Here is a 16,830-nt window from a genome sequence, read left to right as displayed (position 1 = left end):
TAAGTAGCTGTAGGTTTCTTGCCAATATATTGTCTCAATGTCTGATCCTGTAAAAGGATCTCCCAATACTTTCTCATACTTTTCAGTAACATAGCTGAGTTTTCTGTATAATCCAGAATTACTCTTATTTGATCATCTTTATCTTTCAGTTTTTTCTTTGTTTTCCATCCTAGTGTTTGTTGCCGAGAGATACAAGATGCCTTTCCCAAAGACTTTTTCACAATCTCTTCATTATATCCTCTAGCTAAAAAGCGTTTCCTCATGTCAAGTAAACATTCATGGAACTCCTTATCCCTACTACAGTTTCTTCTTGCTCTTATCATCTCTCCATATGGTATTGCTTCCATTTGACATACAGGGTGTGCACTTGTAGCATACAATATTGAATTACACAATGTCAGTTTTCTATACAATTTGCATTCAATCTTATTATCAACCACATACAATTCCATGTCTAGAAATTCTATATGCGTTGTACTAAATTGATAGGTAAATTTCATGTTCACCTCATTACTGTTTAGGTATTCACAAAACATTTTTTATTTCTCCAGAGTTCCTGTCCATATCATAAAACAATCATCTATATATCTCCCCCCAATAGAGAATATATGTATACCAATCTGCTGCTCCATGTCCCCATATCCAGGTCTCCTCAAACCAGCCCATAAACAGATTAGCGTATGAGAGAGAAAATCTCGACCCAATTGCAACTCCTTGCTTTTGTCTAAACCATTCTACATTAAATAGAAAGTAATTATGATTAAGAATAAGAATAAGATCCATCATTTCTATTAACATCTCTGTGTGATCCAATAAACTTGCTGACCTCTTGTTTAGCATATGCTTAATAGCATTAATACCTGCTTCATGTCTTATGCTTGTGTATAGGGCCGCTACATCCAATGTCACCATATACATATATGATTCCCAATTCATATCAACAAGAAACTCAGCAAATGTTTAGTATCTTTGATATATGATGGAAGATTAGCTACCAGCGGTTGCAAAAATATATAGACAAATTCCGATATGTTTTCTGTAGGGCCATGAATTCCAGATACTATTGGTCTCCCTGGGGGAAACTAGAATTTTTTATGTATTTTCGGTTAAGTGTAAAAACAAGGAAATTAGGGACGATCAACTCGTAAATATTTGTACACCATCTAGTATATGTTTCTCAAACCACATTTTTAACATCCTATTAATATTACTGGTTAAGTTTGTAATAGGATTATGCTTCAATCTCTCATAACATGCAACATTGTTCAACTGAATATAAATCTCTTTGTCATAGTCACATCGATTCATAACTACCACGTTTGCTCCTTTGTCTGCTCTCCTTATAATTATAACATCTTCTCTTTTAAGAGTTTTCAAAGCCACGGCTCAAATTAACTCATAATAATACTAAAACTGTACTCATTATTTAACAATACTAATCCATCACTAATTCTTGTTGGGTTCCAGAGTAGCGTGCTACTCATCGAAAAGCGCTTTGACGCCTCGTCAGGGGTAGTAAGCGCTATATAAATACGATTACAATACAATACAATATATTCTGTATAGTTTAAATTATACTTTCTCCTTATCTCAGAAGCTGTTGTCATTTTTTTATTTAGCAACGTATAGGGATGAAGACAAGATCCTGGGACAGGAAAGTATAAGTACATGTTTGGGACAAGATAATATTGTGATAAATTTATCAGATAAAACCTTACCACCAGAAGAATTAACTCTTCTGAATAGAGGATTAGGATTTTGCCCTATAAGCAAAGGAGATATATGTAAATCAAAAATAGATTTATTTAAATTTGTGAGGAAGCTTAAATTCAAGAAATATTTTGAATTACATTCCATACATGATGGAGAGAGTAGCACATCATCATTTAAGAGATCAATTAGTGGTTTCACAAAGTAATGCAGTACAACCATATATTTATCCCCTAAAGCGCATAGTGCCTTGCTTATTTTCAAGCCTAGCAAGCCTACTGCAATACAAAGGACCTTAGAACACAAACTACTCCAAGCTGTAATCAAGCGCTCTAGCCTTTAAAAAAACCTAGAAAGGGACTGAATGGTGGGATGGGTTAATACTTTGGGGTCCCCACTAACCTAGTTTGGTGACCCACAGATGACCTAAACAGAAAGAGTGTGTCATGCTGAACATTTTAGTGGTGGTCCCATTGTCCTAGGACTACCACAGGCTGAGTTATGGGCAAAAACGTTTTGAAAAAGAATGCTTGCAAAAGCATTATGGAGCCATTTTTCTCGAGTGCAGTGAATATTGTAGTATTGGGTCTTAAGCTGTGCCAGGAGAGCCATATTGTGGATTTCTGTGTTTTTTTTTTAGCAAAGCATTTATCAATTATAAGTGTTTTTGGGAAAGATACAGAGCGTGAAGAGGAGAGCCAACAGAAATGACTCTGATTAAGTAACAATGTAAACAGTGTGACCAGAGCTCCAATACCACCGATGGAGTTTGCGCTGTGAGTGCTGTAGTTTGCGCTGTGAGTGCTGTGAGGGCAATGGCTGCCATAGAGCACGAAGCAAGGAGACGAATGAAAAAAATAGTATATCTGCACTCATGCAATTATCCATGTAACAGGGTCAGTCTGCAAGGCGTTAACAAAACCACCCCCAGGTGGGACAAACGTAAAGCAATTACCAATGACATCAAGGGATTTTTGAAAGGCAAGCCCACAAATGAGTGAAAGTAATGGGCATGAGGTGGGCGTGGTTAAAAGCCCACAATACTTACAACAGGTTAAAGCGCTTGCATGCTCATGCTACAAAGGGTCGCAAAATGACACCCGCCTGGTGAATTTACATGAGGCTAACGTTTTGCAAACCTCACTGAAAATACATGTTGTGATGTTACTGATTAGAACTTCCGTCGCACCAAATTATAGGATTGGCACAAAAAGTCAATGCACAATTTGTCCCCACCATGTGTGACGATCCCAATGATACACCAGCTCATTGTATCTAAATGTAAAAGCAGTTCCTTCAAAACTAGTGTATATATATATATATATATATATATATATATATATATAAACACAACACCTTATTGATAAATAAGGCACCCGGCACTCCGTGAATGTGCTAAATAAGGTTTAATGTAACACCTGTGTGGTTATATTAATCCTTATTTAGCACATTCACGGAGTGCCGGGTGCCTTATTTATCAATAAGGTGTTGTGTTTATGTTAAACGCGGTGGCGCGCGTTGTACCCAGGCACCATTGGCGGTCAGGAGCGGCAAGGGAATTGCTGTTTTCAAGTGTTTATATATATATATATATATCTCTCTCTCTCTCTATATATATATATATATATATGTATATATATATATATATATACACACACACACATATTTATATATATACACACATATATATATCTATATACACATATATATATATATATATATATATACATTTATGGTCACTGAAAAAAAAAGGATACAAGGACGTTATAGTTAAGTTCATGTTTTACCCACAAAAAACCATAGAAATTCAGCAGTTATAGTTATACTTATGTTAAGAAACTATAATGCATGGCTATAGTTACTTAATGGCATGAGTTATAGTTTTTTCAGATCAGTATAACTATAAGTATAACTGCTGAATTTCTATGGTTTTGTGTGGGTAAAACATGAACCTAACTATAATGTCCCTATAACTTATGTTTTTTTTTCGAGAATTTCTATGTTTTTTTTAATGTAAAATAATCTATAATTACCATATGTTAATATAGCTGTAGGCAGTGAGCAGTGGTTGTTGTCCCCAGGGCCTGGGCGTAGACCAACCACCTATCCAAGCAGCCAATCCCAGGATGGCACAGCCTTTGGCCGTGTGCGGAGGAAATTTGGTGTGTGAGTATTTTTTTTATTGCTTGTCGGATCCACAGATGCTTCAGGATTTTACCCTGGGGGTCGTGTTGAACACCCCGGTGGATCTGTGGATCAGAAAAATAAAATAAAAATTGTCCCTGAGGAACCCCTCCATAAGTCCTATGGGGTCAGGATGTATCCTGTAGCCTGACTGTGTTTTTACACACTATTTTCCCTTCTCCTGGGCCAAGCAACACAAAAGATGGTGGCAGCAATTTTACTGTCAGGTTGCAGTCAGCCAATTAGGGCCTTGCTTTTTGTCCGGATCCGTGGATTTCTAGCAGCTGAAACCACATTCCTAGATATCTATATTTTTTTCTTTTAATAACTCCAAAACTACTGAACAGATTTACATAAAATAAGAAAAAGAGATCTTTCTGTACCAAGATCTAGCTTTCTGCCAAATTTAGTGTAAATCCATTCAGCGGTTCAGGATTTAGTTGTGTTCAAAAACTGCAAAACCCACATAGACATGGGGAAAAAAGTAAATTTATATGCTTTACAATTAATTAGCAGAGTGTTCTTAAACATGCTGGTTTAAACAGATACAGTTAACCCCTTCCCTGCCAAAGATGTAATGGTTACGTCCAGTGGCACGGCGCTGAGGCGCCACGGACGTAACCATTACAACCTGGGACCGGCCCTCGTGGCAAGTGCTAGCTCTCCACCGAGGGCCTCCCACCCACCGCCCAGGTCAGGGATGGAAGGAGAATCGCTTCCCTTCTACCCCTTCCCTTGCCCCTCCCCCTCTAATGACTTCAGCATGCGATCACGGGCTGACATCATCAAAGGGTGCCTGACGTGCTGGAAGCCATCTGCTTCCAGCGCGTTGTTGAAAGAGGAAGTGAGTTTCTCCTCAGGCCGGGGGTGGGGGTTGCGGGTTGCTAGAGAAGAGGCATCGGGGGAGAGCAAAGGGTTTTTCTTTCCATTGATGTCTCTTTCAGCATTCCTGCTGCCTGATTGCGATGCGATTGGGCAGCAGGAATGCCCACTAGACACCAGGAATTTGTTTATGTGTGTGTGTGTGTTTATTGTGTCGGGGAGAGACCCCTTGGCCAAGGGTCGCTCCCTTGGGGGGCCAATGTTTTTATCACCGTTTCTGCCTCCCCTGGGGGCAGATCGGCCTATAATTTGTAGGCCGGTCTGCCCCCTAGGGGGGCAGAAGCCAGGGATTGTTTTTTTGTTTTGTTTTTTTTGTGTGGGGGCGGCCCCTTGGTCAAGGGTCACCCCCCCACAGGGGACAAAGCACTATTGGGCAGTTCGACCTATGTTTTTTTAGGCCCATATGCCCCCAAGGCAGGCAGCATCCACTTAGTCCCAGGGACTTTGTGTGTGTGTGTGCTTTGTGTGGGGGGGTTGCCCCTTGGGCAAGGGTCGCCCCCAAAGGGGGCAATATATTCTATGCCATTTCTGCCCCACTTGGGGGCAGATTGGCCTATTTCTTTTAGGCCCATCTGCCCCCAGGAGGTAGCTGCCACCAAGACGCTAGGGATTTAAAAACAATTCCTTTGCTTTTTTGTGTTGGGGGTGCCCCCTTAAGCAAGGGTCGCCCCCCCAAAGGGGGCAAAGCACTTTTGGGCAGTTCTGCCTCCCTGGTGGGGCAGATCGGCCTATTTTTTTAGGCCCATCTGCCCCCAGAATCCACTGAGCACCAGGGATCTTGTGTGTGTGTGCTTTGTGTGGGGGGGGTTGCCCCTTGGGCAGGGTCACCCCCCAAAGGGGGCAATATATTCTATGCCATTTCTGAGGCAGATCGGCCCATTCTTTGAGGCCCTTCTGCCCCACCTGGGATTTAAATTTTCTTTCCTTTGTTTTTTTTGTGTTGGGAGGGCGCCCCCTTTAGCAAGGGTCGCCCCCCAAATGGGGCAAAGCACTGTTGGGCTGTTCTGCCACCCTTGGAGGCAGATCAACCTATTTTTTTTATGCCCATCTGCCCCTAAGGGGGGCAGAATCCACTTAGCGCAAGGGATCTTGCGTGTGTGCTTTGTGTGGGGGGGCGTGGCCCCTTGAGCAAGAGTCACCCCCCCCAAAGGGGGCAATATATTGTTTGCCATTTCTGGGGGCAGATCGGCCTATTATTTAGGCAGACGTCACTAAGGCGCCAGGGATTTTTAAAGTTTTATTTTTTTTTGGCAGCCCCTTGGGCAAGGGCTTCAGCACAGAACTGGTGGCCTTTTCTGCCCCGCTTGAGGGCAGATCGGCCTAATTTCTTTAGGCTCATCTACCCCGATGGGGACAGACAGCACTAGACAACAGGGAAAATTTCTAAATGTTTGGTGGCGCAGTGTTAGTCAACTGGAGAAGTATTTGCATTTGTGATTATAACAGTTTATTTCTCCTTTTTGTTTTAGTTCAAAGCTTTTGCTTCCTTTGCTGCGGCTCATGGCAGTTTTGGCAGTGGTTGACCTGTGGTTTGCATAGTTGCATGTTTTAGGTAAGTAAAAACAACTTACTCCAAATTACTATTGTTGCCATGCATGAATGACATTTTGTAAGTGGTGTACTAAATGCAGGATTGTGTGTGAAATTGTCATTAGATTAGTGAACAATGATATCTGTGTTGTCTTGTGTGTAATTTTCTTTTTTTTTTTCTAGGATATCATTGGTGATTGCTGGGGCTGTGCAGAGTAGTTGCTGGTGAGTCTGGCTTTTTCAGGCAAGTGAGTGGTATAGTTTTTGAGTTTATAACTCTTAGTGATAAAGCCACACTTTGGTGGTCATTCCGACCGTGGCGGTCGGCGGTGAAGCGGCGGTAAGACCGCCAACAGGCTGGCAGTCTTTTTTAATGTATTCTGACCATGGCGGTTACCGCCCTGGCCAGCCACCGCTTCACCGTTCCGACCGCCACGGCGGTAACGACCGCCGGGCTGGAGACCTGGGTCTCCAGCCCGGCGGTCGTCACATACCGCCGGCGGTATTCCAACCCGCCTGACCCCGGCTTACCGCCATGGATTTCATGCAGTTTGGGACCGGCGGTAAGCACTATCAGTGCCAGGGAATCCCTTCCCTGGCACTGATAGGGGTCTCCCCCACCCCCAACCCCCACCCCGACTCCCTCCCCTACCCCACCCCCACCACCCCTGCCACCCCCAAAAGGTTGCAGGACCCCCATCCCCCACCCCGATCCCCAACATATACACACACATACACGCACGCGTTCATGCACATACACACCCCCCCGCATTCATACACGTACTCATGCACATACACACACACCCCTGCATTCATGCACGCACTCATGCACATACACACACACCCCCGCATTCATGCACGCACTCACACGCCCCCTCAACATACACACACGCACACCCCCATGCACGCACACAACTCACAACACCCACCCACCCCCCTTCCCTAGCGGACGATCACCTTACCTGTTCCGGTGATCCTCCGGGAGGGAACGGGACCCATGGGGGCAGCTCCGCCGACACCGCCATGCCAACAGAACACCGCCACAGCGAATCACAGGTCGTGATTCAATGGGCGGTGTTCTGTTGGCGTGGCGGTGGAGGTGGAGCTACCTCCACTTCCCCGCCTGCCGCCAGTATGGCTGTTGGCGGCTCTTCGTCCGGAAACGGACGGAGCGCTGCCAACAGTCAGAATGGCCTGTGCGGAAGACCGCCAGCACTGGCGGTCTTCCGTACGGCGGTCCCTCGGCGGTCTATTGAAAAGACCGCTGAGGTCGGAATGACCCCCTTTGTTTTTTACTTATCTTACACGGTGCTGGTTGTTGGTGGTGCATTTGTCCAGTTACGTTTTGTAGGACGGATCATGGCTAGCTGTAGGATGACCGCTCAGCAGGTTGTTGGTGTGCTTTTTGAGTCGTCTTCTGACCATGATTATGAGACTGACTCTGCATCTGAGGCAGAGGAGGAAGTGCAAGATTCTGGAAGTGAATTTTCTGTCAGAGAGGAATCGTCTGATGATGAAGCCACTCTCAGTGCTGATGAAGTGCCTGTTTTAGAGGAGGACACTGATGTGCCAATAGTGCAGCAGCCAGCGGCTGAAAGGCTTCCCATTGGAAGACCTGAACTCTGGGTTGCCCCAAACATGGAGCAGACACAGTTGACTGCCTCCTGTGGTGTAGAGTGAATACGGAAAACTTTTTGCCTGTCAACTTCTTTCAGTTGTTTATGGGCGATGTGTTTTTGGAAGAGATTGTTGAGCAGACTAATTTGTATGCAGAGCAGTATTTGAGGGATAACGCTGCCAGACTTAGGCCACACTCCAGTGCTAGCCGGTGGATTCCCACAAATCTGTAAGAGTTGAAAAAGTTCTTGGGTTTAACTTTTTTGATGGGGCTGATAAGGAAGCCATCACTGTCTTCATATCGCTCTACTAGTCCCTTGAGGGCAACTGCTATATTTCCTGCAACCATGAGTCATAACCAATATGAGCTTCTTCTTCGATTGTTGCATTTTGTTGATAATGCTTTAGCCTTGCCACAAGATCACCCTGATTCTGACCGTCTTTTTAAGATTAGACCTATCCCTGATCAGTTTCTAGATTGGTTTTCAGAGATCTATGTTCCAGGCAAAGAAATATCTGTAGATCCTTTGTTCACGGGTCATTTGGTTTTTAGGCAGTACATTTCTAGCAAGAGGGCACGGTATGGAATTAAATTGTACATGCGGTCTGAAAGTAGTATAGGATATGTTTATAATTTCCGGGTCTACACTGGTAAGGGATTGCAGTATTGATCCCCCCCCGGTTGTCCGCCCACTTTTGGAGTTACCAAGAAAATTGCATGGGAACTTGGCAGACAACTGTTTAACAAAGGTCACCATTTGTACGTAGATAATTTCTACACTGGAGTGCGGTTGTTCAAGGAATTGTTCAGAGTGGACCCTTGCTTGTGGCACAATCCGCTCTAACCGGAAAGGCTATCCAAGCGAGCTTGTCTGTAAAAAAAACTTGAGAAGGGACAGTGCAGTGCCTTGTGGAATGATGAGCTGCTAGCTCTGAAATTTGTAGACATGAGGGATATGTACATGCTAATTACAATCCACGATGAGAGTACTTCACCTGTGGTTGTTTGGGGTCAAGTGCTGAAGTGCGCAAACCTATCTGCATTTTAGACTACAATAAGCACATGGGTGGTGTTGATAGAGTAGATCAGAGGTTGGAACCTTACACTGCTGCTCGTAAGGCTTATGTTTGGTATAAGAAATTAATGGTTCACCTGTTCCACTTGGCAACTTTTAACACTTTTGTTGTGTTCTCCAGAGTCAAGGATGACATACATTTGGGAAATTTCAGGAGTATGTCATAGCAAGCCTTGTTGTGCTGGAACAGGCAAGAGTTCCTAGAGAAGCAGCGGTTGAGGATGTGGCTAGATTTAAAGATCGTCACTTTGCTTAGCATGTTCCTCCCACGGCCAAAAAATACTTTCTTGCTAAGAGATGTAGAGTCTGTGTTCGAAGAGGTATCTGGAAGGAGACTAAGATGTACTGCCCTGGTTGTCCTTCAAAGCCTGGGCTGTGTGTGGGTGGCTGTTTCAGGAGTTACTACACACAGAAGAATTACTATGAACTACCGTGAGTGTAAAATGATATTTTATATTTTCATAGGTTGAGTTTCACAGTTGGCATTACTGTCATGTTTGTAGTTTTGTACTTATTTATAATTAGTTAGTGGTTTCTTTGTTGTTTAAAGACACACAAAAAAGTGAGCATGGGATGGCACTTGGCTGGCGGTGTGCGTGGAGTGGTGCTTGGCCTGCAGTGTGCGTGGAGTGGTGCTTGGCCTACAGTGTGCGTGGAGTGGCGCTTGGCTGGCAGTGTGCATGGAGTGGCGCTTGGCTGGCGTTGTGCATGGGGTGGCGCTTGGCTGGCAGAGTGCGTGGAGTGGCGCTTGGCTGGCAGTGCCAGCCAAACGCCAGTCCACACACTCCCATCAGCTGGTGTGATTGCTGTATCCGGCATGTGGGCGTATGAAAGTGATGGGCCCTTGAATGGCGATGTCTGTTGATGCGAGTGTTGTAATATGCTGGGCCCGCGGCTGGCGGTGTGAATGGTCTTGTGCATGTCGTGTATGAAAGGTGTGTGAATGGACTGTAAAGCGGTTGGTGCCTTGACGCGGCTTTACAGCTCATGAGCTGTGAGTCATTGGTTCAGTTTTTTGGCCTTTCAGTTATTAACAGTGCATTTAATTTTTGTGAAATCTCTTGTTAATAAAATGTGATCTACTGAACCATCCACTCATCCTCATGCCACAACCAGTATGTGTGGTAAAAATGACAAAACCTGCTCCGCTGTAATCAGGCGTTGCAGAATACCCATGACATGATAGGTGTCTCGGGTGGGACCCCGATGATGAAGCATGCCACAAACTTAGTTGGCGGGTGAGGGGTCTTTTTAACATAACCTAAGTGCGTTTCTTTTCACAATTTTAGAGTTTGGAACATAACAGAAGGATGTGGATACATCAAAATGATGTATTACAAAACTCCTTCTTTTTCTGGGGGGGGGGCACCTGCGTTTTTGGTCCCAAATGCGGCAGTCATCTAGGGGACTCTACCAAACCCAGACATTTTTGAAAACTAGACACCCGGAGGAGTCCAGGGAGGTGTGGCTTGCGTGGATCCCCCAACATTTTCTTACCCAGACTGCTCTGCAAACCTCAAAATTTTCTAAACAAAAAGCATATTTTCCTCACTTTTCTTTGTAGGATCACCTCACCGGCACACATTTCCTACCACCCAGCGTTCCCCTCAGTCTCCCAAGCAAAATGATAACTCACTTGTGTGGGTCCCTAAAGCCTAGTTAGCCAAAAAATGTATAAAATTTTTTTTTTTTGCTTAGCAACTCGCTGTGCTATCTCCTCAATCTCTACACATTTTTGGCCTTTTTCTGTTGCAGGCACCTGGGCCACCCACACAAGTGATGTATCATATTTATTGCCAGACCGAAGGGAACATTGGGTGGTAGGAAATTTGTACAGGCATAGTGTCCTACAAAGAAAAGTGTGGAAAATGTGTGATTTTTTTAGCTATATTTGAGGTATGCAGAGGAGTCTGGGTAGGAAAATGTTTGGGGATCCATGCAAGCGACACCTCCCTGGACTGATCCAGGTGTCTAGTTTTCAAAAATGTCTGGGTTTGGTGGGTTTCCCTAGATGACCGCCGCACCTGGGACCATAAACCCAGGTACCCCCCGCAAAAACAGGTAGTTTTGTAATAGATCATTTTCATGTGTCCACATTGTGTTTTTGGGACATTTCCTGTCGCAGGAACTAGGCCTACCCACACAAGTGAGGTACCACTTTTATTGGGAGACTTGGGGGAATGCTGGATGGAAGGAAAGTTGTGGCTCCTCTCAGATTCCAGAACTTTCTGTCACCGAAATGTGAGGAAAAAGTGTTTTTTTTTGGCCAAATTATGAAGTTTGCCTAGGAATCTCAGTAACAGAACCTGATGAGAGCCCCACAAGTCACCCCATCTGGGATTCCCCTAGGTGTCTAGTTTTATAAAATGCGTAGGTTTGGTAGGTTTCCCTAGGTGCCGGCTGAGTTAGAGATCAAAATCCACAGCTAGGGACTTTGCAAAAATCAGCTCTGTTTTCTTTGGGAAAATGTGATGTGTACATGTTGTGTTTTGGGGCATTTCCTGTCACGTGCACTAGGCCTACCCACACAAGTGAGGTACCCTTTTTATAGGGAGACTTGGGGGAACGTTAGGTGGAAGGAAAGTTGTGGCTCATCTCAGATTCCAGAACTTTCTGTCACCGAAATGTGAGGAAAAAGTGTTTTTATGGCTACATTATGAGGTTTGCAGAGAATTCTGGGTAACAGAACCTGGTGAGAGCCCCACAAGTCACCCCATCCTGGATTTTCCTATGTGTCTTGTTTTAAAAAATGCACAGGTTTGCTAGGTTTCCCTAGGTGCCGGCTGAGCTAGAGGCCGAAATCCACAGCTCGGCACGTTGCAAAAAACAGCTCTGTTTTCTTTGGGAAAATGTGATGTGTCCATGTTGTGTTTTGGGGCAGTTCCTGTCACCGGCACTAAGCCTACCCACACAAGTGAGGTACCATTTTTATCAGGAGACTTGGCGGAACGCTGAGTAGAAGGAAAGTTGTGGCTCCTCTTAGATTCCAAGACTTTCTGTCACCGAAAGTTGAGGAAAAAGTGTTTTTTTGGCCAAATATTGAGGTTTGTAAATGATTCTGGGTAACAGACCCTGGTGAGAGCCCCACAAGTCTCCCCATCGTGGATTCCCCTAGGTGTCTAGTTTTCAAAAATGCACTGGTTTGGTAGGTTTCCCTAGGTGCTGGCTGAGGTAGAGATCAAAATCCACAGCTAGGCACTTTCCAAAAAACACATCAGATTTCAATGTAAAAACGTGATGTGTCCATGTTGCGTTTCCTGTCGCGGGCATTAGGCCTACGCACACAAGTGAGGTATTGTTTTTATTGGGAGACTTGGGGGAACACAGAATAGCAGAACAAGTGTTATTGCCCCTTGTCTTTCTCTACATTTTTTCCTTCCAAATGTAAGACAGTGTGTAAAAAAGACGTCTATTAGAGAAATGTCCTGTAATTTACATGCTACGATGGGGACCCCGGAATTCAGAGATGTGCAAATAAGCACTGCTTCTCATTACCTTACCTTGTGTACATTTTGGAAATACAAAGGTTTCCTTGATACCTATTTGTCACTTTTTATATTTCACCAAATGAATTGCTGTATACCGGGTGTACAATGAAAACCCATTGCAAGATGCAGCCCCTTTATTGGCTCTGGGTACCTAGGGTTCCTGGTGAAACTACAAGTCCTATATATCCCCGCACCCAGAAGAGTCATGATATAGTGCTTTCAAAAATCTGCCATAGCTGGGAAAAGTTATAGAAGAAAACGTGGAGAGAAATGGCTCTTTTTTTCACCTCAATTTAATTTTTTTTATTTTATCTGTTACTTTCTGTAGGAAAACCATGAAGGATCTACACAAATGACCCCTTGCTGAAATGTTTAGCTGTCTGGGATACAGCATTGGTTTCACACCCATTTCTGTCACTAACTGGAAGGAGGCTAAAAACACAAAAACTAGTAAAAATGAGGGATGTCTGGAGGAGCCAAGATGGCGACCGGGATGGAAGCCTAGTGTTCAAGCTCCGTCCCGGACTCGCCAAATAAATCCTGAAGGGCGCCTCCGGAGTTCCACCGGCCCCCGAGATAAAGTGAGCCGACTCAGGAATACTGGGGCGAGCAGGCGAAACCCGGCACCGGCGGAATTGACGCTGCAGCCCCCGAAACTCGCCCCACAACTGGGAGACGGAACGCGAGGCACTCGGCCCAGCGGTGCTCGGACGGGGACGGAGCAGGACTGGCGGACCTGACCGGAGCTCTCCTGGGGGAGTTGGTCGAAGACCCGCCACGGGAGAGGTAATCCCCGGCGGAGAAGTGGAGCGACTGCCCCGCCCGGATCGAGCCAGGCCTGCCCTCGTGGACTCCCGGCGGGAGCCCCTTGCCACAGCGGGGGCTGCTGATATCGCTCCCGGCGCTTTCGCGGTGTGGAGTGGCGCCGGGGGCTGGTGTGTGCGTCCCCCTCTGGTGAGAGCCGGATTGCCCGTCGGGCCCTCCGTAAGTGGGGCGGGTGCGTCCCCAGACGTGGGGGACGCCCGCCTGCTGGGGATCGGCTGAGAAACTCGGTGCAGCACAGAGGACGGCACTTCTAGGACAGCGGCTCCAGGATCGAGCCATAGTAAAATCTGCAAGGAGGCAACAGTCAACCTGCCCGGAGGTAAGGAGGGGAAACAAACAGGAGGCTTAACTCCCGGCCACGGGAGTTAAGTGATGACCGGGACTGCTCCCCCCACTTCCCCCCTCCGCCTTGCTGCCGTATAGGGGGGGGACTGCACAGCTGCTCCTAACGCACGGAGCATCGCCCCCCCCCTCCCTGTGCAGGCAGCCAACAGAGCACCAAAGGTGAGCCCACAGGCCCCGGTCCCAGGGGCCAAAGGAAGATATAAGGAGTCTGGGGAGAGCGAGCGGAAAACATAAGGCAGAGCTAAGCGTGCCATCCGTGGGTGGAAATAGCTGGCGGCCCCCCACCCACCCTGTGAGCCATTGGGAGACGTGTAGAAGGCTGGAGAGGCGGGCGGGGCCCCCACTGGGGAGCGGACACCGGGGCTCACTCGGTTCTTCCGCCACTGACTCCCGCTGTTAATACCGTTGTCCCCTGGCTGTGCTGCAACTACACTAAGCTGCAGGTACTCTGTCACTCCAAGGGGCAAGCGGCACACCCCCACAGCCTGGTACCGGGATCGCAGGGCCGGGCGACGGCCCCATTCCGTGCGGCCTTGTGTGCTAGCAGAGGCACGCGCTGGGCAGCCAAGACAGTGTGCGGGCCGGGCCCGGCTCCCACCCCTCTGAACGAAACCTGGAAAGCAGAGGAGCACACACTGAACTAACAAACGGCGGTAAAAGGGCAATCGGCTGACAAGACTGTGCTGAGTAATACTTCGTTGCACCCTACAAAGCACCAACCAGACTGGCAAAATGGCAGGCAGGCCTAAATCAGCCAAGAACCAAGATAGAAACACGCACAATGTGGCAACTAGCGATCAACAGGCAAGCCCGTCCCTACAAACATTAGAATGCTCACTCGCATCACAATCCGCACAGCTCGAGAAAGTACTGCAGGCGATTATGGACACTAAAACATCCCTGGAAAGTAGAATAGATGCGGTCTCGCAAGACCTGAACTTATTGAGGGTGGATCATCGCAAGTTATCGGAGAGAGTGAAAATGACAGAGGAGGGGTTGGCCGAACTGACCCCCGCGACCCAGGATAATCAAAAACAAATCCAACGCCTTGACGCGGAACTGAAGGTGCTGAGGAGAAGCACGGAAGAGGCGGAGAGCAGATCGCGCCGTAATAACATTCGCTTTCTGGGGTTCCCTGAAAAAATGCAGCAGCTCAGCATGGAAATATTCCTAGAACAATGGCTAATTAAAGAAGTATTAAACGGGGCCCCATCCAGGCTCTTCTCGGTGGAAAGGGTGCATAGAATACCGGGCAGACCTCCGCCCCCGGTCAACCACCCAGACCATTGATTACTAGATTCCTGAACTATAGGGACCAAGATGCAAACTTACAGCAGTTCCGCAGCAAAGGTCCATTCAACTTTGAGGATTCAGTCATTAACGCATACCCAGACTTCACACAAGAGGTGCAAACAAAACGGAACTCATATTTTAAAATCAAGCAGCGTCTGCGTGAATACGACATTAAATACGCCCTATTGTTCCCAGCTAAATTAAGAGTGGTTACAGAAGACCAAACCCATATATTCACCTCCCCAAAGGATGCCTGTACATGGCTGCACGCTAAGGGCCTGGCACATCCCCGCGATAGCACGGAGGGTGGAGAGGAATGGACCACATCCGCGTCAAGGAAACACTCCAGAAGACGCGCCAGGGGGTTGCCGTCGGCCCAACAAGTAGCTGAAGAAAGAACCAAAGTGTTAAAAGAGACCCCCCTGCTAACACAAAATAATTTTGAAGCAATCAGGGTGACCCCAGAGATCAATTTGGATTCGGAACCGGCAAGCTCCGACTCCACCATAACAGGAGAGCTGAGGGGACCGAAGGTCACCCCCAGAACAGCAGACGAACTTTAACAGCGCACAGCTGCACCTCCTCCACATCAGCACCCACGAAAGAAGGGGCAGGATGACGAGGGGGACCCCCTGAATAACGGAGGACATTGGAGAGGGCGCCCTCTCCCAACAATGAGTATCTTTTAATTGTACACACATTTGCCAGAGGAGGGGGCACTCTGGGATTCGACGGGGTTGAGGGGTCCAGGGAGGAGGATCGTACACTCTGGAGGCGCCCCAAAAAGTCTTTACAGATTAAGTCTGCGGACAGATGTGAGCTCCATAAAAGTGCCACATCCGGTCGGTATGTTAACACCACCTCGGATATCCAGACGGATACAGGTTTTTACACACATTAACATGTTAAGTAGTTTCACACAAGTTATTAGTTGGGTAGGGAAACTAGTTGGGGTGGGAGGGAGTAGCAATTCAGTTAAGACGCACACTACAGTTCCAATCCTAAAACTCGGAATACTGCTGAAGCAGGCATTAATAATAAATAGCTTCAGAGGAGGGGCCGCAGGCCGGAAGGTCATGCAGCAAGATGGAAGACCACGTATAGGCAGAATTAATGAACTCACATGGCATCGCGCATTAATCACAACAGGGATCAATATGACATAGTGACATGGAATGTAAGGGGCCTGGGAGCAGGGAGTAAAAGATCTCGTGTCTATGCGCGCCTCAAGCGACATACATATTGCCATTTTGCAAGAGACGCACTTACTGGAGTCAGATCTACGGGAGTTGCGTGTGAAGTGGGGAGGGCAGCTGATAGGCACAACATACTCAGCATTTGCAAGGGGAGTACTGATATGGATTGCATGCGGGGTCCCATTCCTTCAGACGGCACATAGAATAGACCACGGGGGCAGATTTGTGGTGGTGGAAGGCCAGCTGGATGGTAGACAACTCTCTATAGTAGGGATATACGCCCCAAACAGCGGTATACCGGGATTTCTGGAAACACTCACGCCTACAATATTGTCGAACCCATCAGCCCCTGCCATCTGGGGCGGCGATTTCAACAGCACACCGAATGCTACACTGGATAGATCTCACGTTCAAGGGGGCTCGTCAATGAGAAGGCGCACCACAAGCCCACTGCAGAAGTGGGCAGGGGATATGAGGCTCCACGATGTATGGCGCATGAGACACCCACAGCAGAGGGAATACTCATTCTACTCTGCCCGCACAAAACACACACTAGAATTGATATAATATGGGGCACTCAGGACATAGGGGCATTGGTCAATGGGACAGAATACCTAGCAAAAACACTCTCAGACCATTCCCCACTGAGGGTAACACTGGGTTGGGGCAGGAGACGGCAGTGAA

The 16,830-nt window shown here is 46.8% G+C and overlaps 1 long non-coding RNA gene across 1 annotated transcript in view; it reads left to right on the top strand.

Moving 5' to 3' along the window:
• LOC138295539 (uncharacterized) overlaps positions 1–15,879 on the top strand; it is a 42,178-nt gene extending 26,299 nt beyond the window's left edge. Inside the window, exons 5-7 of the long non-coding RNA XR_011203618.1 lie at positions 6,246–6,328; positions 6,490–6,531; positions 12,816–15,879. This is a non-coding gene — a long non-coding RNA (uncharacterized lncRNA). The remainder of the gene's footprint in view (positions 1–6,245; positions 6,329–6,489; positions 6,532–12,815) is intronic.
• Positions 15,880–16,830: the final 951 nt, after the last annotated feature.

Source organism: Pleurodeles waltl, chromosome 5 (genome assembly GCF_031143425.1).
Source record: "Pleurodeles waltl isolate 20211129_DDA chromosome 5, aPleWal1.hap1.20221129, whole genome shotgun sequence".
NCBI lineage: Eukaryota > Metazoa > Chordata > Amphibia > Caudata > Salamandridae > Pleurodeles > Pleurodeles waltl.
Note: the sequence above shows the minus strand (reverse complement) of the source record. Positions and strands in the feature narration are given on the sequence as shown.